Genomic DNA, 16,079 nt, shown 5'->3' with positions numbered 1-16,079 from the left:
AGGTGTTAATCAGAAACTTGGCTTTGTGGACACTTTTCAGAGAACAAATTTGTTAGCATAAAAATAAAGCCAGAAAATGAAGAGCTGTTTAATCACTCAATTGGATTTTTTTGCCAGCATATTTCTTTTTCTCAGCAACCCACTGCTAAATTGTGCTTCCTAGCTGTTTTTATAAAATCACTGAATCAAATCTAACTCTGATTACATCAGAGAAGGCCAGGTACCCTACACCATAAGAGGGGGTTTGAAATTTTGACTTGTCTACATAAAGATCACCAAAATCTGATAACAAGGTCAATTACATCCCTGGGTGGGATTGAACCACCAACCTTTTGGTTAATAGCCTTACACAGTAACTGATTGCGCCACAGCAACACTTTGCAAAAGTCCATACTGACAAAGGCTAATAAGCATTCATCTAGAACGATTCCTAGAAACATTTTAAAAAGTCAATAATGTGGAGAGTTTTTGTAAGATGTTTCTTCCATCAACCAATGAAGAAACACATTGGTACTTTCCCATGATGAGTGAGTGCTTCAGGATCTCTTGCACTTACATGTGCAGCAGAGTACTGTAATGGAAGCATGCTGGGTCCATAACCCAGAGGTAGGCAGATTGAAACTATCCTCTGCTATATGCATTTTTTTTGTTAATTAAAGTAATCTAAAACTGGGATTGATATTTTTGCTCTTTTATTTTTACTTAAAGTACAATAACTTTTACCATTTTAATTTGTTTTAATAGTATATTGACAGTATTGTTTTCTTTCAAAAATCCAATTAATTTTCTTTACCCGATTATTAAAATGGTAATTGACAAAAACAAACTACATTGTCACCAGAAGAGCAATACAAAATGTACAAATGATATATTAAAATCATCTTTCCAGCTTGAATTTAAATGATGCATTGGGGCAACGATTTTGTGAGAAACATCTTCACCCTTAAATAAACATTTTCTTAATTCCTTACCTGTGTGCTAATTAGATATCACCTTGTTTTCACATTAAACAGACTTCCACATGAGAAAGCAGCAAGGATGCAGTGGCGTTAATGTTTCCTGGTGTCAACCTGTATTATTTCAGTAGATATTGAAATGAGGATGCATCTTGTTGCCTTTCCAATGAAGCAAGTTTAATTTAGTAATAGGTGAAAAACCATCCCTACAAAGATGTTAATCAGATACTTGGCTTTGTGGACACTTTTCAGAGAACAAATTTGTTAGCATAAAAATAAAGCCAGAAAATGAAGAGCTATTTAATCACTCAATTTGATTTTTATGCCAGCATATTTCTTTTTCTCTGCAACCCACTGCTAAATTGTGCTTCCTAGCTGTTTTTATAAAATCACTGAATCAAATCTAACTCTGATTACATCAGAGAAGGCCAGGTACCCTACACCATAACAGGGGTTTTCGAAATTTTGACTTGTCTACATAAAGATCACCAAAATCTGATAACGAGGTCAATTACGTCCCTGGGTGGGATTGAACCACCAACCTTTTGGTTAATAGCCTTACACAGTAACTGATTGCACCACAGCAACACTTTGCAAAAGTCCATACTGACAAAGGCTAATAAGCATTCATCTAGAACGATTCCTAGAAACATTTTAAAAAGTCAATAATGTGGAGAGTTTTTGTAAGATGTTTCTTCCATCAACCAATGAAGAAACACATTGGTACTTTCCCATGATGAGTGAGTGCTTCAGGATCTCTTGCACTTACATGTGCAGCAGAGTACTGTAATGGAAGCATGCTGGGTCCATAACCCAGAGGTAGGCAGATTGAAACTATCCTCTGCTATATGCATTTTTTTTTGTTAATTAAAGTAATCCAAAACTGGGATTGATATTTTTGCTCTTTTATTTTTACTTAAAGTACAATAACTTTTACCATTTTAATTTGTTTTAATAGTATATTGACAATATTGTTTTCTTTCAAAAATCCACTTAATTTTCTTTACCCGATTATTAAAATGGTAATTGACAAAAACAAACTACATTATCACCAGAAGAGCAATATAAAATGTTCAAGTAATATATTAAAATCATCTTTCCAGCTTGGATTTCAATGATGCATTGGGGCAACGATTTTGTGAGAAACATCTTCACCCTTAAATAAAGATTTTCTTAATTCCTTACCTGTGTGCTAATTAGATATCACCTTGTTTTCACATTAAACAGACTTCCACATGAGAAAACAGCAAAGATGCAGTGGCGTTAATGTTTCATGGTGTCAACCTGTATTATTTCCGTAGATATTGAAATGAGGATGCATCTTGCTGCCTTTCCAATGAAGCAAGTTTAATTTAGTAATAGGTGAAAAACCATCCCTACAAAGATGTTAATCAGATACTTGGCTTTGTGGACACTTTTCAGAGAACAAATTTGTTATCATAAAAATAAAGCCAGAAAATGAAGAGCTGTTTAATCACTCAATTGGATTTTTCTGCCAGCATTTTTCTTTTTCTCTGCAACTCACTGCTAAATTGTGCTTCCTAGCTGTTTTTTTATAAAATCACTTAATCAAATCTAACTCTGATTACATCAGAGAAGGCCAGGTACCCTACACCATAAGAGGGGGTTTGCAATTTTGACTTGTCTACTTAAATATCACCAAAATCTGATCACAAGGTCAATCACGTCCCTGGGTGGGATTGAACCACCAACCTTTTGATTAATAGCTGAACACACTAACCGATTGCGCCACAGAGACACTTTGCAAAAAGTAAATACTGACAAAGACTAATAAGCATTCATCTAGAACGTTTCCTAGAAAAACTTTAAAAAGTCAATAATCTGGAGAGTTTTTGTAAGATGTTTCTTCCAGCAACCAATGAAGAAACACATTGGTACTTTCGCATGATGAGTGAGTGCTTCAGGATCTCTTGCACTTACATGTGCAGCAGAGTACTGTAATGGAAGCATGCTGGGTCCATAACCCAGAGGTAGGCAGATTGAAACTATCCTTTGCTATATGCATTTTTTTTTGTTCATTAAAGTAATCCAAAACTGGGATTGATATTTTAGCATTTATTTTTACTTAAAGTACAATAACTTTTACCATTTTAATTTGTTTTAATAGTATATTGACAGTATTGTTTTCTTTCAAAAATCCACTTAATTTTCTTTACCCTATTATTAAAATGGTAATTGACAAAAACAAACTACATTGTCACCAGAAGAGCAATACAAAATGTACAAGTGATATATTAAAATCATCTTTCCAGCTTGAATTTCAATGATGCATTGGGGCAACGATTTTGTGAGAAACATCTTCACCCTTAAATAAAGATTTTCTTAATTCCTTACCTGTGTGCTAATTAGATATCACCTTGTTTTCACATTAAACAGACTTCCACATGAGAAAGCAGCAAGGATGCAGTGGCGTTAATGTTTCCTGGTGTCAACCTGTATTATTTCAGTAGATATTGAAATGAGGATGCATCTTGCTGCCTTTCCAATGAAGCAAGTTTAATTTAGTAATAGGTGAAAAACCATCCCTACAAAGATGTTAATCAGATATTTGGCTTTGTGGAAACTTTTCAGAGAACAAATTTGTTAGCATAAAAGTAAAGCCAGAAAATGAAGAGCTGTTTAATCACTCAATTGGATTTTTTTGCCAGCATATTTCTTTTTCTCTGCAAACCACTGCTAAATTGTGCTTCCTAGCTGTTTTTATAAAATCACTGAATCAAATCTAACTCTGATTACATCAGAGAAGGCCAGGTACCCTACACCATAAGAGGGGTTTTTGAAATTTTGACTTGTCTACTTAAAGATCACCAAAATCTGATAACAAGGTCAATTACGTCCCTGGGTGGGATTGAACCACCAACCTTTTGGTTAATAGCCTTACACACTAACTGATTGCGCCACAGCGACACTTTGCAAAAGTACATACTGACAAAGGCTGATAAGCATTCATCTAGAACGTTTCCAAGAAAAACTTTAAATAGTCAATAATCTGGAGAGTTTTTGTAAGATGTTTCTTCCATCAACCAATGAAGAAACACATTGGTACTTTCCCATGATGAGTGAGTGCTTCAGGATCTCTTGCAATTACATGTGCAGCAGAGTACTGTAATGGAAGCATGCTGGGTCCATAGCCCAGAGGTAGGCAGATTGAAACTATCCTCTGCTATATGCATTTTTTTTTGTTAATTAAAGTAATCCAAAACTGGGATTGATATTTTTGCTCTTTTATTTTTACTTAAAGTACAATAACTTTTACCATTTTAATTTGTTTTAATAGTATATTGACAGTATTGTTTTCTTTCAAAAATCCACTTAATTTTCTTTACCCGATTATTAAAATGGTAATTGACAAAAATAAACTGATGAGGATACTACTGCAGTCTTTGTTTCGTCTGTACCCGCTGAAAGAGCAGCAAAAGGTGGAGATCTTGATGGGACAGTTGAAAGGGCTTGCACTTAGAGAGGTTACTTCCTGGCCTACTGAAGAGAAGAAGACTGTGGACCAGATCCTCAACAGGCTTGCTACCACATTTGACACAAGGACAGTGTCAGAACTTAAAATGCACTTCTTTGCTCGAAAGCAACAACCAGGAGAGTCACTCACGGGCTATGCCCTCAGCTTTCAGGAAGCACTCAGAGATGTTCAGCAAGCAGACCCTGAGGAAGTGCATGACAAAGAGAAAATGTTATTGGACCAGTTCACTGAAGTTGCAAGGGGCGAATTTGTAAAAACTCAGCTGCGACTATTGAGATTGCAGAAGCCTGGAAGCACATTCCTGGATTTTAAAGAGGCTGCGATTAAAGTTCTAGGCTCCAGTCTTACTTCAGGGGCTGTTCCACAAGAGTCTATTCCAGAGATGCCACGGTATCAAGAGAATTCTGATGCCCAGGAGTCAAGTTTTAAAGGAGCTACTTACCCACCTACAGTAAAAGGAGTGACAGTGCCATGTTCAAAGACATGCATATTTGACTCTTCTAGTGAGTTACGAAGTCTGCTGGCTGAACTGACACGTGGTGTGACAGAGATGCGCAGAGACCTGCAGATTCTGAAGAGACAGCAGGCACTGCTCCATGAAGAAATGGAATGGTGCCAGGAGAGGAGACCACTGAACAGTTCCCAATGGGACCTACATAGAAACAGGGAGACACTTTTTTCCAGCCACTTTGCCTCCCAAAGGCGACCCATTTTTCAAAGCTGTGAAGGAAGCGGACAAATTAAGAGAGAATTTGAGCAGCCAGATCATTTAAACTCCAAATTCATGTGGTTAACCCGTTATGTTAGCCAATGCCCGGTGGTTCAAGTTTGCATCAATGGAGTCTCAATGCCCGCTCTCTTAGACACTGGATCACAAGTGACCACAATACAAGCAACACAGTTTGAGCAGCATTGGACTGAGGAACAGATGTTTCCGTCAACTTCCACATTGATAAACCCGATTGCAAGCAATGGGCACTGCATCCCTTGCAAAGGATACTGGGAAGCTGAAATTCAAATCGGACGAACAGTGCTACCACAGCAAGGCTTCATCATCACCACTGCCCAAGATGATGGATTGCCTCCAGTGATAGTGGGCATGAATGTGTTGCGGAACTGCTGTGAGGAGCTCGTAGCAGCACTCCAAGGAGAGTTTCAAACTGACAAGCTCCAGGAGAAACAAGGCCTTCAACCTGGGATAGCCAAACAAAAGGGAAGAATGATAACAGAATTATCTGTAAGAGAGGAACATGAAAAAAATAAGGCTAGCCAAATAATGATAGAAATGCCCATCTCCAGTGTCCAGATTATCCGAAAGAATGCTTCAATGTTAGGCATGAATAATATAGCATCCAGTTCTAGAAACTGTGAGCAACCTATTCAAGGAACCAGTTTTGACCACCTGCAAGATAAAAGTCAGATGATAAGACACCTCAAAGCCTTACTGAAGATTGGGAAATACCTGACCAAGCGACAAAGGCAAGAATCCTCGCCAGAACTCCTGAAGTTGTTGAGACAGCGAGAAAGGCTGTTTGAAGAGAAAGGACAGTTGGTTCGATGTAGTGTGGATCCTAATACTCATTATAGGATCAGTCAACTTGTAATTCCAAGACAAAGTGCTTGTTATGTGCTTGAAGAATATCACGACAAGTCAGGTCACCCTGGGTGCAAAAGGATGGAAACAAGCATCTGGAAAAAGTTCTTTTGGGTTGAAATGAGGGAAGACATCAAGAGATGGTGCCGAAACTGTCCAACCTGTTCTGTAAGAAGAACCTTGCTGCCTCTTTCTCTCCAGAATCCATTGTCCCAAACCAGCTGTGATACTGAATCCCAAGATGGAATGGAAGAGGCTCATAAAATGTATTTACAGCAGACTAAGGTGGTTTGTCACCGACAAGGAGGCAAGAAGACTAGGGCTTGCAAAACAGAAAACCACCATAGTCAGCTGCAGTTTTGTACAGCATGTCCCAAAGACAGTTTAGAAAGAGTTCAATACTCATCCATGGCAGGGGGGTTGAGGTTTCCTAGACAAACTTTTCAAGACCATATACTGTCCAGATTTCAACCGATTGCTCCAGGAGCATGTGTTAATGTACTATAGCACAAAAGGAATTATACCTATCAGATACTGATGTTAAAAATGTTGATAAATGTTAATGTTTCAGACATAATCTGTGTTCACTAATGAATGTGACTGGATATAGTGAGAAGTTTATATAGGGATAAAACCAAAATGCGTGAGGACACGCATGTTTTGGGGGGGGGCACGTGTGATATCCCATAACAACAAGGACATTTTTGACAACAGTGTAGTTGCCTGTGCCATTTTAAATAAAGTTTATTTAAAAGAAAATTGAACAGCAGTTTGAGAAGTCAGTTGGAGCCATGGTGAGGAAAGAGCTGGCGACGCCATTACGCAGAGATGAGCAGCTGAGAGAGGGGAGACAAATAAGCTGAAAATTGCATGAGAGAGTAAGCAGTAGTGCAAAATACAGCAGTGGAAGTGCAGCAATTAACAAGTAAGAACGCCATGACACTCTCAGCCAAGAGAGTGCACAGCAAGTGTCAGAGACAGGAGAGTATAAAGCCTTTATACCAATGCTGACTGGCCTACATCTGAGGGGAAACTGCCTCAGAAACATCTATTGACTGGGTGAGATAAATCCATATTTATACTGAAACCTACTCCACTGCAAAGGACATTATCCTATATTTACTATACCTATGCAGCGATTTACATGGGAAGCAGCTCCAGTTTGTTTTAAACAATCATCTTTACTACACAGAGCTACAATATTTTGTTCACAGCTAAAGGAGACAATAGCTGCATATAACTATGTAACAACATAACCGGGCCCCAACGTGCACATAGAGACTCCCTGCAGTGACACCAATGTTATCTGGGACTTAAATATTGTCTGCATAAGTTGATTTCTATTACTAAGCAACATAGTATTAATCTCAGATTTAGTTATATTACCATTTGTGTAATGACTTAAAGTGTATATGGTGTCTGTGTTTAAGTTGCTTGAATCAAATCTTTCCCTTCCCTACTGTAATCAGTTCCTTTTCTGAGTTATGTGGTAAACCATTTATTCTTTCATACAAAGCCCTGCCTGCCTTTCTTTGTGTCTGGGGAAACCTTGCCTCTCTGCCAGGAATAGAGAAGAGCTGCTGCTGAAGGAGGAATAGTCCATCAAGGTATCCCTGACCTGTTCCACATAGTTTACACACTTGTTATACCGGGGTGTTACATTGTGTGTGACTGACCTTAGGAAGAAACCGGAGCCTCCGCTGCAGTGACCCAGCAACCAGGGCACGGGAGTATACAGTGCCGCTGGGAGTGATGAAGCTGCAGTAAAGATGTCTATTAGACCTAGCCTGCTGCAGCCCTTGTAGATTCTCATAAAAAAAGTTCTTCTTTTCTTGTCAAAATTAATAGCTAAGAATAGGCTGCTTGAGGCAGGCCCCTGTTAAGTGGCCTGCTACTGAAGGCAACAACTACAAACTGAGCTCCCTGTTCATGGAAGCGGGGTTATAGAGGAGAATGCGCTGAGCATCTTGGGAACAGTCAAAAGCTTTGAGCCGGTTGGTGCCTCAGATCAAGATCCTACTCTACACCCCAATGTGAATCCTTGTGGAGTCCAGTGTACCCCACAGAAGAAATTAATGTGTCACACCCATTGGCAGCAACCTTAGAATAGCTGCTGATGGGCACAATTGAGAAAGGAAGGGGGGGGACATTTGAATCCAGCACATAGATGCAATTCAAATATGTAATTTGAACCTTCCTATTTTAAAATATAATGGATGAACCTCACCCTGTGAGAACAATCTTCATGATATAGAGATCTCATATGCAAAATAAGTATGAGTTGGGATAGGGCTGGGGAGGGTGGCTGCTCGGGCAGCCCCTCCCCCGTCAAGTTAAGGAGATTCAACTGAGGAAGCACAAGGGAACTCTCGTCTGGGGACAACAACTGCAGGGAGACCACATCTTTTCAGATGAACATGGGAGGGCGGAAGGCTGCCTAATACTGAAGCACCATCAAATATCAAACCATATGCAATAACTAGTACAAGCATTCCTGGGGGAAGGTCTGCAGGAGACGAATTTGCATACGGTGATGTCATCCAAGCAGTGGGCCAAAGTTGGCTGGAACCCTCATCTGCATATGAAAAGAGAAAAGGGTTATGCAGGGCATGGCGGCATTTTGCGGCGCTTGGATGACCCCTAGTTCGCATTAAACACCTCCACCCTCCTTCGGTGTGGGGCTCATGTTGACTATGCCCCAGCCCCTGAAGCATTCAAGCTGATTTCTTGCAGCAGCTGGGCACTGTAACAGCTCCAGAGCTGCTCTGTAAGGCAAATAAAAGGGTGTGGGCCCTGCAGCACTACCTGTAGTTCGCATTGTGCGTTGGAAGGCACAAAGTAAGCAGACGGGAGAAGTCAGGATAGTGCGCAAGGGCATAGAAGGGAGCGGCTCAAGAATAGAGAAGTGGAAACAGACAGCAAACTAGGCTGGAGAGAGACCTGAGACAAAGAGATCTGAATTATACGAGAGCCGACCAGGGGAAACACAAATTATGCAGTCAAGTTTCCCACATTTGGGGAAATCGCAGGGGCAGCACAGCCAGAGTGCAATGGGTGAGCCTTGCCCTGGGAGAAGCACCTTCAAGATCATAGTATCTCACCTGGCAGGTAAATAGGAGTTGGGCTAGAGCTGGGGAGGGTCGCTGCTCGGGCACCCCCCTGTCAAGTGAAGGAGATCCAACTGAGGCAGCACAATGGAACTCTCGAAAGAAGAACAAGGCTAGAGGAAGATCTGAGACAAAGAAATCTGACTTTTACCAGAGCTGACCAGTGGAAAACACAAACACAGTCCCCCACTACCACAAATAATGCAGGCGAGTTTCCCACATTTGGGGAAATCACAGGGGTCAGCATACCCAGAATGCAATGAATGAACCTCACCCTGGGTGAACAATCTTCATGACCATGGTGTCTCCTATGCAAAATAAGTATGATTTGGGATAGGGCTGGGGAGGGCCGCTGCTCAGGCACATCTCTGTCAAGTAAAGGAAATTCAACTGAGGCAGCACAAGGGAACTCTCATCTGGGGACAACAACTGCAGGGAGAACACATATTTTCAGATGAACATGGGAGGGCAGAAGGCTGCCTAATACTGAAGCACCCCCAAACAACAAACCAAATGCAACAACTAGTGCAAGCATTCCTGGGGGAAGGCCTGCAGCAGATGGATTTGCATATGGCGATGTTATCCAAGCAGTGGGTCAAAGTTGGCTTCAACCCTCATCTGCATATGAAAAGAGAAAAGGGGCGTGCAGGGCATGGCGGCCTTTTGCGCTGCTTGGATGACCCCTAGATCGCATTAAACACCCCCACCCTCCTTTGGTGTGGGGCTCATGTTGGCCATGCCCCATCCCATGAAGCATTCAAGCTGATTTCTTGCAGCAGCTGGGCACTGTAACAGCTCCAGAGCTGCTCTGTAAGGCAAGTAAAAGGGTGTGGGCCCTGCAGCACTACCTGTAGTTTGCATTGTGCATTGGAAGGCACAAAGTAAGCAGACGGGAGGAGAAGTCAGGATAGTGCACAAGGGTATAGAAGGGAGGGGCTCAAGAAAATAGAAGTGGAAACAGACAGCAAACTAGGCTGGAGAGAGACCTGAGACAAAGAGATCTGAATTATACGAGAGCCGACCAGGGGAAACACAAATTATGCAGTCAAGTTTCCCACATTTGGGGAAATTGCAGGGGCAGCACACCCAGAGTGCAATGGGTGAGCCTTGCCCTGGGAGAAGCACCTTCATGATCATAGTATCTCACCTGGCAGGTAAGTAGGAGTTGGGCTAGAGCTGGGGAGGGTCGCTGCTCGGGCACCCCCCTGTCAAGTGAAGGAGATCCAACTGAGGCAGCACAAAGGAACTCTCGAAAGAAGAACAAGGCTAGAGGAAGATCTGAGACAAAGAAATCTGACTTTTACCAGAGCTGACCAGAGGAAAGCACAAACACAGTCCACCACTACCACAAATAATGCAGTCGAGTTTCCCACATTTGGGGAAATCACAGGGGTCAGCATACCCAGAGTGCAATGAATGAACCGCACCCTGGGAGAACAATCTTCATAACAATGGTATCTCCTATGCAAAATAAGTATGATTTGGGATATGGCTGGGGAGGGCCGCTGCTCAGGCACATCTCTGTCAAGTAAAGGAGATTCAACTGAGGCAGCACAAGGGAACTCTCATCTGGGGACAACAACTGCAGGGAGAACACATATTTTCAGATGAACATGGGAGGGCAGAAGGCTGCCTAATACTGAAGCACCCCCAAACAACAAACCAAATGCAACAACTAGTGCAAGCATTCCTGGGGGAAGGCCTGCAGCAGATAGATTTGCATATGGTGATGTCATCCAAGCAGTGGGTCAAAGTTGGCTTCAACCCTCGTCTGCATATGAAAAGAGAAAAGGGGCGTGCAGGGCATGGTGGCCTTTTGCAGCACTTGGCTGACCCCTAGTTTGCATTAAACACCTCCACCCTCCTTCGGTGTGGGGCTCATGTTGGCTATGCCCCAGCCCCTGAAGCATTCAAGCTGATTTCTTGCAGCAGCTGGGCACTGTAACAGCTCCAGAGCTGCTCTGTAAGGCAAGTAAAAGGGTGTGGGCCCTGCAGCACTACCTGTAGTTCGCATTGTGCGTTGGAAGGCACAAAGTAAGCAGAAAGGAGGAGAAGTCAGGATAGTGCGCAAGGGCATAGAAGGGAGCGGCTCAAGAAAAGAGAAGTGGAAACAGACAGCAAACTAGGCTGGAGAGAGACCTGAGACAAAGAGATCTGAATTATACGAGACCTGACCAGGGGAAACACAAATTATGCAGTCAAGTTTCCCACATTTGGGGAAATCGCAGGGGCAGCACACCCAGAGTGCAATGGGTGAGCCTTGCCCTGGGAGAAGCACCTTCATGATCATAGTATCTCACCTGGCAGGTAAGTAGGAGTTGGGCTAGAGCTGGGGAGGGTCGCTGCTCGGGCACCCCCCTGTCAAGTGAAGGAGATCCAACTGAGGCAGCACAAGGAAACTCTCGAAAGAAGAACAAGGCTAGAGGAAGATCTGAAACAAAGAAATCTGACTTTTACCAGAGATCAGAGGAAAACACAAACACAGTCCCCCACTACCAACAAATAAAGCAGTCACGTTTCCCACATTTGGGGAAATCACAGGGGTCAGCATACCCAGAATGCAATGAATGAACCTCACCCTGGGAGAGTAATCTTCATGACCATGGTATCTCCTATGCAAAATAAGTATGATTTGGGATAGGGCTGGGGAGGGCCGCTGCTCATGCACATCTCTGTCAAGTAAAGGAGATTCAACTGAGGCAGCACAAGGGAACTCTCATCTGGGGACAACAACTGCAGGGAGAACACATATTTTCAGATGAACATGGGAGGGCAGAAGGCTGCCTAATACTGAAGCACCCCCAAACAACAAACCAAATGCAACAACTAGTGCAAGCATTCCTGGGGGAAGTTCTGCAGAAGACGGATTTGCATATGGTGATGTCATCCAAGCAGTGGGTCAAAGTTGGCTTCAACCCTCATCTGCATATGAAAAGAGAAAAGGGGCGTGCAGGGCATGGCGGCCTTTTGCGGTGCTTGGATGACCCCTAGTTCGCATTAAACACCCCACCCTCCTTTGGTGTGGGGCTCATGTTGGCCATGCCCCATCCCCTGAAGCATTCAAGCTGATTTATTGCAGCAGCTGGGCACTGTAACAGCTCCAGAGCAGCTCTGAACGGCAAGTAAAAGGGTGTGGGCCCTGCAGCACTACCTGTAGTTTGCATTGTGCATTGGAAGGCACAAAGTAAGCAGACGGGAGAAGTCAGGATAGTGCGCAAGGGCATAGAAGGGAGCGGCTCAAGAAAAGAGAAGTTGAAACAGACAGCAAACTAGGCTGGAGAGAGACCTGAGACAAAGAGATCTGAATTACACGAGAGCCGACCAGGGGAAACACAAATTATGCAGTCAAGTTTCCCACATTTGGGGAAATCGCAGGAGCAGCACACCCAGAGTGCAATGGGTGAGCCTTGCCCTGGGAGAAGCACCTACATGATCATAGTATCTCACCTGCCAGGTAAGTAGAAGTTGGGCTAGAGCTGGGGAGGGTCGCTGCTCGGGTACCCCCCTGTCAAGTGAAGGAGATCCAACTGAGGCAGCACAAGGGAACTCTCGAAAGAAGAACAAGGCTAAAGGAAGATCTGAGACAAAGAAATCTGACTTTTACCAGAGCTGACCAGAGGAAAGCACAAACACAGTCCCCCACTACCACAAATAAAGCAGTCGAGTTTCCCACATTTGGGGAAATCACAGGGGTCAGCATACCCAGAATGCAATGAATGAACCTCACCGTGGGAGAACAATCTTCATGACCATGGTATCTCCTATGCAAAATAAGTATGATTTGGGATAGGGCTGGGGAGGGCCGCTGCTCAGGCACATCTCTGTCAAGTAAAGGAGATTCAACTGAGGCAGCACAAGGGAACTCTCATCTGGGGACAACAACTGCAGGGAGAACACATATTTTCAGATGAACATGGGAGGGCAGAAGGCTGCCTAATACTGAAGCACCCCCAAACAACAAACCAAATGCATCAACTAGTGCAAGCATTCCTGGGGGAAGGCCTGCAGCAGATGGATTTGCATATGGTGATGTCATCCAAGCAGTGGGTCAAAGTTGGCTTCAACCCTCGTCTGCATATGAAAAGAGAAAAGGGGCGTGCAGGGCATGGTGGCCTTTTGCGGCACTTGGCTGACCCCTAGTTTGCATTAAACACCTCCACCCTCCTTCGGTGTGGGGCTCATGTTGGCTATGCCCCAGCCCCTGAAGCATTCAAGCTGATTTCTTGCAGCAGCTGGGCACTGTAACAGCTCCAGAGCTGCTCTGTAAGGCAAGTAAAAGGGTGTGGGCCCTGCAGCACTACCTGTAGTTCGCATTGTGCGTTGGAAGGCACAAAGTAAGCAGAAAGGAGGAGAAGTCAGGATAGTGCGCAAGGGCATAGAAGGGAGCGGCTCAAGAAAAGAGAAGTGGAAACAGACAGCAAACTAGGCTGGAGAGAGACCTGAGACAAAGATATCTGAATTATACGAGACCTGACCAGGGGAAACACAAATTATGCAGTCAAGTTTCCCACATTTGGGGAAATCGCAGGAGCAGCACACCCAGAGTGCAATGGGTGAGCCTTGCCCTTGGAGAAGCACCTTCATGATCATAGTATCTCACCTGGCAGGTAAGTAGGAGTTGGGCTAGAGCTGGGGAGGGTCGCTGCTCGGGCACCCCCCTGTCAAGTGAAGGAGATCCAACTGAGGCAGCACAAAGGAACTCTCGAAAGAAGAACAAGGCTAGAGGAAGATCTGAGACAAAGAAATCTGACTTTTACCAGAGCTGACCAGAGGAAAGCACAAACACAGTCCACCACTACCACAAATAATGCAGTCGAGTTTCCCACATTTGGGGAAATCACAGGGGTCAGCATACCCAGAGTGCAATGAATGAACCGCACCCTGGGAGAACAATCTTCATAACAATGGTATCTCCTATGCAAAATAAGTATGATTTGGGATATGGCTGGGGAGGGCCGCTGCTCAGGCACATCTCTGTCAAGTAAAGGAGATTCAACTGAGGCAGCACAAGGGAACTCTCATCTGGGGACAACAACTGCAGGGAGAACACATATTTTCAGATGAACATGGGAGGGCAGAAGGCTGCCTAATACTGAAGCACCCCCAAACAACAAACCAAATGCAACAACTAGTGCAAGCATTCCTGGGGGAAGGCCTGCAGCAGATAGATTTGCATATGGTGATGTCATCCAAGCAGTGGGTCAAAGTTGGCTTCAACCCTCGTCTGCATATGAAAAGAGAAAAGGGGCGTGCAGGGCATGGTGGCCTTTTGCAGCACTTGGCTGACCCCTAGTTTGCATTAAACACCTCCACCCTCCTTCGGTGTGGGGCTCATGTTGGCTATGCCCCAGCCCCTGAAGCATTCAAGCTGATTTCTTGCAGCAGCTGGGCACTGTAACAGCTCCAGAGCTGCTCTGTAAGGCAAGTAAAAGGGTGTGGGCCCTGCAGCACTACCTGTAGTTCGCATTGTGCGTTGGAAGGCACAAAGTAAGCAGAAAGGAGGAGAAGTCAGGATAGTGCGCAAGGGCATAGAAGGGAGCGGCTCAAGAAAAGAGAAGTGGAAACAGACAGCAAACTAGGCTGGAGAGAGACCTGAGACAAAGAGATCTGAATTATACGAGACCTGACCAGGGGAAACACAAATTATGCAGTCAAGTTTCCCACATTTGGGGAAATCACAGGGGCAGCACACCCAGAGTGCAATGGGTGAGCCTTGCCCTGGGAGAAGCACCTTCATGATCATAGTATCTCACCTGGCAGGTAAGTAGGAGTTGGGCTAGAGCTGGGGAGGGTCGCTGCTCGGGCACCCCCCTGTCAAGTGAAGGAGATCCAACTGAGGCAGCACAAGGAAACTCTCGAAAGAAGAACAAGGCTAGAGGAAGATCTGAAACAAAGAAATCTGACTTTTACCAGAGATCAGAGGAAAACACAAACACAGTCCCCCACTACCAACAAATAAAGCAGTCACGTTTCCCACATTTGGGGAAATCACAGGGGTCAGCATACCCAGAATGCAATGAATGAACCTCACCCTGGGAGAGTAATCTTCATGACCATGGTATCTCCTATGCAAAATAAGTATGATTTGGGATAGGGCTGGGGAGGGCCGCTGCTCATGCACATCTCTGTCAAGTAAAGGAGATTCAACTGAGGCAGCACAAGGGAACTCTCATCTGGGGACAACAACTGCAGGGAGAACACATATTTTCAGATGAACATGGGAGGGCAGAAGGCTGCCTAATACTGAAGCACCCCCAAACAACAAACCAAATGCAACAACTAGTGCAAGCATTCCAGGGGGAAGTTCTGCAGAAGACGGATTTGCATACGGTGATGTCATCCAAGCAGTGGGTCAAAGTTGGCTTCAACCCTCATCTGCATATGAAAAGAGAAAAGGGGCGTGCAGGGCATGGCGGCCTTTTGCGGTGCTTGGATGACCCCTAGTTCGCATTAAACACCCCACCCTCCTTTGGTGTGGGGCTCATGTTGGCCATGCCCCATCCCCTGAAGCATTCAAGCTGATTTATTGCAGCAGCTGGGCACTGTAACAGCTCCAGAGCAGCTCTGAACGGCAAGTAAAAGGGTGTGGGCCCTGCAGCACTACCTGTAGTTTGCACTGTGCATTGGAAGGCACAAAGTAAGCAGACGGGAGAAGTCAGGATAGTGCGCAAGGGCATAGAAGGGAGCGGCTCAAGAAAAGAGAAGTTGAAACAGACAGCAAACTAGGCTGGAGAGAGACCTGAGACAAAGAGATCTGAATTATACGAGAGCCGACCAGGGGAAACACAAATTATGCAGTCAAGTTTCCCACATTTGGGGAAATCGCAGGAGCAGCACACCCAGAGTGCAATGGGTGAGCCTTGCCCTGGGAGAAGCACCTACATGATCATAGTATCTCACCTGCCAGGTAAGTAGAAGTTGGGCTA

General features: G+C 44.4%; 13 non-coding genes across 13 annotated transcripts; all 13 read right to left on the bottom strand.

The window, feature by feature from the left end:
• Positions 1-8,999: 8,999 nt before the first annotated feature.
• On the bottom strand, positions 9,000-9,162 carry LOC135017953 (U1 spliceosomal RNA). The gene has a single exon (XR_010215726.1). It is a non-coding gene; the product is annotated as a U1 spliceosomal RNA (small nuclear RNA).
• Positions 9,163-9,314: 152 nt separating this feature from the next.
• LOC135017789 (U1 spliceosomal RNA) lies at positions 9,315-9,478 on the bottom strand. The gene has a single exon (XR_010215579.1). It is a non-coding gene; the product is annotated as a U1 spliceosomal RNA (small nuclear RNA).
• A 674-nt stretch (positions 9,479-10,152) lies between these two features.
• LOC135017828 (U1 spliceosomal RNA) lies at positions 10,153-10,315 on the bottom strand. The gene has a single exon (XR_010215615.1). It is a non-coding gene; the product is annotated as a U1 spliceosomal RNA (small nuclear RNA).
• Positions 10,316-10,467: 152 nt separating this feature from the next.
• On the bottom strand, positions 10,468-10,631 carry LOC135017741 (U1 spliceosomal RNA). Its single transcript, XR_010215532.1, has one exon. It is a non-coding gene; the product is annotated as a U1 spliceosomal RNA (small nuclear RNA).
• A 674-nt stretch (positions 10,632-11,305) lies between these two features.
• Positions 11,306-11,468, bottom strand: LOC135017841 (U1 spliceosomal RNA). The gene has a single exon (XR_010215627.1). It is a non-coding gene; the product is annotated as a U1 spliceosomal RNA (small nuclear RNA).
• A 149-nt stretch (positions 11,469-11,617) lies between these two features.
• LOC135017896 (U1 spliceosomal RNA) lies at positions 11,618-11,782 on the bottom strand. The gene has a single exon (XR_010215675.1). It is a non-coding gene; the product is annotated as a U1 spliceosomal RNA (small nuclear RNA).
• Positions 11,783-12,452: 670 nt separating this feature from the next.
• Positions 12,453-12,615, bottom strand: LOC135017793 (U1 spliceosomal RNA). The gene has a single exon (XR_010215582.1). It is a non-coding gene; the product is annotated as a U1 spliceosomal RNA (small nuclear RNA).
• Positions 12,616-12,767: 152 nt separating this feature from the next.
• Positions 12,768-12,931, bottom strand: LOC135017731 (U1 spliceosomal RNA). The gene has a single exon (XR_010215523.1). It is a non-coding gene; the product is annotated as a U1 spliceosomal RNA (small nuclear RNA).
• A 674-nt stretch (positions 12,932-13,605) lies between these two features.
• On the bottom strand, positions 13,606-13,768 carry LOC135017911 (U1 spliceosomal RNA). Its single transcript, XR_010215689.1, has one exon. It is a non-coding gene; the product is annotated as a U1 spliceosomal RNA (small nuclear RNA).
• A 152-nt stretch (positions 13,769-13,920) lies between these two features.
• On the bottom strand, positions 13,921-14,084 carry LOC135017739 (U1 spliceosomal RNA). Its single transcript, XR_010215530.1, has one exon. It is a non-coding gene; the product is annotated as a U1 spliceosomal RNA (small nuclear RNA).
• Positions 14,085-14,758: 674 nt separating this feature from the next.
• On the bottom strand, positions 14,759-14,921 carry LOC135017888 (U1 spliceosomal RNA). The gene has a single exon (XR_010215667.1). It is a non-coding gene; the product is annotated as a U1 spliceosomal RNA (small nuclear RNA).
• A 149-nt stretch (positions 14,922-15,070) lies between these two features.
• Positions 15,071-15,235, bottom strand: LOC135017894 (U1 spliceosomal RNA). Its single transcript, XR_010215673.1, has one exon. It is a non-coding gene; the product is annotated as a U1 spliceosomal RNA (small nuclear RNA).
• A 670-nt stretch (positions 15,236-15,905) lies between these two features.
• Positions 15,906-16,068, bottom strand: LOC135017813 (U1 spliceosomal RNA). Its single transcript, XR_010215602.1, has one exon. It is a non-coding gene; the product is annotated as a U1 spliceosomal RNA (small nuclear RNA).
• Positions 16,069-16,079: the final 11 nt, after the last annotated feature.

Source organism: Pseudophryne corroboree, unplaced genomic scaffold, assembly GCF_028390025.1.
Source record: "Pseudophryne corroboree isolate aPseCor3 unplaced genomic scaffold, aPseCor3.hap2 scaffold_320, whole genome shotgun sequence".
In the NCBI taxonomy this organism is placed as follows: Eukaryota; Metazoa; Chordata; class Amphibia; order Anura; family Myobatrachidae; genus Pseudophryne; species Pseudophryne corroboree.
The sequence above is the reverse complement of the archived record's forward strand: the minus strand, read 5'-3'. Positions and strand labels throughout refer to the sequence as shown.